This window comes from Eubalaena glacialis, chromosome 11 (genome assembly GCF_028564815.1).
Source record: "Eubalaena glacialis isolate mEubGla1 chromosome 11, mEubGla1.1.hap2.+ XY, whole genome shotgun sequence".
In the NCBI taxonomy this organism is placed as follows: Eukaryota; Metazoa; Chordata; class Mammalia; order Artiodactyla; family Balaenidae; genus Eubalaena; species Eubalaena glacialis.
In genome coordinates, this window is record NC_083726.1 from 89,319,327 (window position 1) to 89,323,737 (window position 4,411).

Genomic DNA, 4,411 nt, shown 5'->3' on the forward strand with positions numbered 1-4,411 from the left:
CTCGGCAGGGTTGATGGTTTCATGCAGCCTGGTGATCAAGCTCCTGGTCCAATGGACATGATTATAGGTACATTGGTCGAGACTGTTTTAACCTAATGTATTATGTTCGACCAATAAATTATATGTACGATGCAATATCAATGATTTAATGTACATGCTTATTAGGCATGTGGTGAATAATGTAATGCATGGTTATACATACAATTTATATATGTATGTATGGAACGCATGTATTTATTGATGTGACAGTGCAGACACGCACGAAATACATGACATATATGTGATAAAATGAGTTGTTTTAGTACTGACATAGTACTGTAGTTTTATGAATGTCTTATAATATATTTCAGGGAATAGTTTATATAGAATTTCAGCTTTGGGTGCTAGTGGTGAAGTTTAGGGCTTCTTCCTCGAGTCTTAGGGAGGTGTGTCGTTCTCCTTTTCTGGTTTACGAGACCAGGGTATTGTGTTATACTAAAACTCTTCATTTTAGACATTTGTTTTCAATGATACTAGTTACTGGTATTAACACTAGGATTAAAAGAAAGTATAAAATAGATGCAAGTTGTCCGATAATGATGTATGGATGTTCTACCGGTTGTCCTCCGATTCATGTTAGTGTTAGTAAGTCTGCTACTGACATTCAAAATAAGAGTTGGCTGAAAGGTCGGAATATCATGCTTTGCTGTTTGTATGTGTGGAGTATTGGAATAAATGCCAGGGTTAGGACTGAGAGTAATAGGGCTAAGACTCCTCCTAGTTTGTTGAGGATTGATCGTAGGATTGCATACGTGAATAGAAAGTATCATTTTGGCTTGATATGCAGTGGTGTATTGAGTGGGTTTGCTGGGGTGTAGTTGTTGGGGTCTCCTAGCAAGTCGGGTGAGAATAAGGCTAGTATTAGTGAGGCTAGAATTAGTAGTAGGGTGCCTAGGATATGTTTGTTTGTGTAATAGGGGTGGAATGGGATTTTGTCTGTGTTGGATGGGATTCCTGTGGGGTTGTTGGATCCTGTTTCATGAAGAAATAGTAGGTGGAAGGCTGCTAGCGCTGTGATGATGAAAGGGAGAATGAAGTGGAAGGCAAAGAATCGTGTGAGTGTTGCTTTATCTACAGAAAAGCCACCTCAAATTCATTCGACAAGCGTGGTGCCGATATATGGGATTGCTGAGAGTAGGTTTGTGATGACTGTTGGGCCTCAGAATATTTGTCCTCAAGGTAGTACGTAACCTATGAATGTGGTAGATATGACTGTAAGTAGTAGGATGATTCTAATGTTTCATGTTTCTTGAAAGATGTAGGACCCATAGTACAGGCCACGTCCTATGTGAGTGTAGAGGCAGGTAGAGAATATGGAAGCTCCGTTTGCATGTATATATCGAATAATTCATCCATAGTTGACGTCTCGGCAGATGTGTGTTACTGATGAGAAGGTAGTTGTTGCGTCTGGTGTGTAGTGTACCGCCTGTCAGGATTTGTAGGATCAGGCAGATGCCTAGTAAAGAGCCAAAGTTTCATCATGACAAGATGTTTGACAGGGTTGGGAGGTCAATGAATGTGTTGTTGATGATCTTCATCAGCGGGTGGTTTTTTCGAATGTTGGTCATTGGTGTTCTTATAGTTGAGTGACAATGATGACTTTTCATGTCATTGGTCATGGTTGGAGTCCATGTGAGAATAATAATGACATATATTGTATTTATTTTAAGTATTATTTTTGTGGTTAGTTCTGTGGGGGTTTCTTCAAAACCTTCACCTATTTATGGGGGTTTAGGGTTGATTGTGAGTGGTGGTGTTGGGTGTGGGATTGTGTTGAATTTTGGTGGCTCATTTTTAGGTCTGATAGTGTTTTTGATTTATTTAGGGGGAATGTTAGTCGTGTTTAGTTATACAACAACTATAGCCACTGAGCAGTATCCTGAGGTTTGAGTTTCTAATAAGGTTGTCTTGGGGGCAGTTCTTTTAGGGTTAATAGTAGAGTTTTTAATGGTATTTTATATTTTGGAGGATGAGGAGGTGGAAATTGTGTTTAAGTTCAATGGGTTGGGGGACTGAGTAATTTATCATACCGGTGATTCTGGTTTTTTAAGTGAGAAGGCTATAGGGATTGCGGCCTTATATAGTTATGGTACTTGGTTAGTGATTGTTACTGGTTGGTCATTGTTTATTGGTGTTGTGGTTATTATGGAGATTACTTCGGGTAATTAAATAAGAGTATGCTAAGGGTGAGGGTGATGAGAAATGATAGGAAGTATAGTTTAATAAGGCCTTTTTGGTTTGAGATTAGCGTGGAGGATTTTAGTTGAATGAGGGATGTGGGTTTTGGTAAGACAGTTTCTAATCCGATTAAATCTAGAAAAAAGGATGCTAATTTTTGGCTCATTAATAAGTTTAGATAAGGGGGTAGGTGGTGTATAATGGTGGGGAAATATCCTAGGAGAGTAGAGAATTTAAAGGAGTTTGAGGGGTAGGTATATTTTAAGTTTTGTGTGTTGAGGTTAATTTTGAGTGCTAGCACGAAGCCCAGAGTTGTTACTATAAGGGCAGTTAGTTTTAAGTGCAGAGGTATGGTTATTAGGGGGGTGGTTGTTGGGGGAATGTTGTTGGAGATGATGAATCCAGCAAAGATAAATCTGATTAGTAGGCGTTTGATAGAGTTAATTAGGAGGGGGTTGTTTTCATTGATAGGAGCTGAGGGGGAGAAGCGGGTTGTCCCAGTAGTGTGAAGAAGATAATGTGAGTGCTATAAGATGGCTGTGAGGGAGGTGGCAGTTAGAGTTATTAATAGGGCTCAGGCGTTGGTATAAGACGTGTTGGCGGTTTCGATGATCAGGTCTTTAGAATAAAAACCTGTGAGGAAAGGCATTCCTGTCAGTGCTAGGCACCCAATGATAAGGGCTGTTGCAGTAAAAGGTAAGTAAGGTCTTGAATAGGCCTCCTATTTTTCGAATATCTTGTTCGTTGTTTAAGCTGTGGATAATAGATCCAGAGCACATGAATAGTGTGGCTTTGAAGGAAGCATGTGTGCAAATATGCAAGAAGGTTAGATAGGGCTGGTTGATGCTGATTGTTACCATCATTAGGCCTAATTGGCTTGAGGTAGATAAAGCAATAATTTTTTTAATATCATTTTGGGTGAGAGCGCATATAGCTGTGAATAGAGTGGTAAGGGCTCCTAGGCATAATGTTATTGTTTGAATAAGTTTATTGTTTTCTGTTAGGGGGTAAAATCGGATAAGTAGGAAGATCCCTGCTACGACTATTGTGCTTGAGTGGAGTAGGGCTGATACGGTTGTGGGACCTTCTATTGCTGAGGGGAGTCAAGGGTGAAGTCCAAATTGAGCTGATTTTCCGGCTGCGGCTAATACAAGTCCTGTAAGGGGGAGGTTTGAAGAGTAGGTCGAGTATAAAACTTTGTTGTAGGTCTCATGCCTTTGAGTTGGATAGATATCATGCTATTGATATAATGAATCCGATAACCCCGATGCAGTTATATAAGATTGCTTGGAGGGCAGCTGTGTTTGCGTCTGTTCGTCCATATCATCACCCGATAAGTAGGAAAGATATGATTCCAACTCCCTCTCACCCAGTGAAAAGCTGGAAGAGATTGTTGGCAGTAACAAAGATTAGTATGATAATGAGGAAGAGGAGTAGGTATTTGAAGAATTGATTAAAGTAAGGATCTAAATGTATGTATCATATTGAGAATTCTATGATAGATCATGTAATAAACAATGCTACTGGTACAAATATTATTGAGAAGTAATCTATTTTGAAGCTAAGCGTTAATTTAAGGGTTTGGATGGTGATCCAATGTCGGTTTGAAATGATTATTTCTTGGCCTGTGTGAAGGAATATTATCACTGGGATTAGGCTGGTAATAAAAGCACATGAAATAGTATTTTTTACATACGATGGTTATTTATCACTTTTGTAGAAATTTGTGTTAGTTATTATAATCAGGATAATTAGTACTCAACATCAAAAAAACAACCTGATTAAAAATGGGAAAAGGACATGAATAGACATTTTTCCAAAGAAAACATACAGATGGCCAATAAACACATGAAAAGATGCTCAACATTGGTAATCATCAGAGAAATGCAAATTAAAACCACAACGAGATATTATTCACACCTGTTAGAATGGCTATCATCTAAAAGAACACAAATAACAAATGTTGGCAAGGATGTGGAGAAAAGGGAACAGCGTACACTGTTGGTGGGAATGTAAATTGGTGCAGCCACTGTGGAAAACAGTATGGCAGTTCCTGAATAAACTAAAACTAGAACTACCGTATATACTGAGTATATGTCTGAAAAAAAAAGAAAACACTAATTCGAAAGGATACTTGCACCCCAATGTTCATAGCAGCATTATTTACAGTTCCCAAGATATGGAAGCAACCTAA

The 4,411-nt window shown here is 38.7% G+C and overlaps 2 pseudogenes; both read right to left on the minus strand.

Annotated features, from left to right (window-relative positions):
- Positions 1 to 484: 484 nt before the first annotated feature.
- Positions 485 to 1,607, minus strand: LOC133101411 (cytochrome b-like; annotated as a pseudogene).
- A 584-nt stretch (positions 1,608 to 2,191) lies between these two features.
- LOC133101417 (NADH-ubiquinone oxidoreductase chain 5-like) lies at positions 2,192 to 3,906 on the minus strand (annotated as a pseudogene).
- Positions 3,907 to 4,411: the final 505 nt, after the last annotated feature.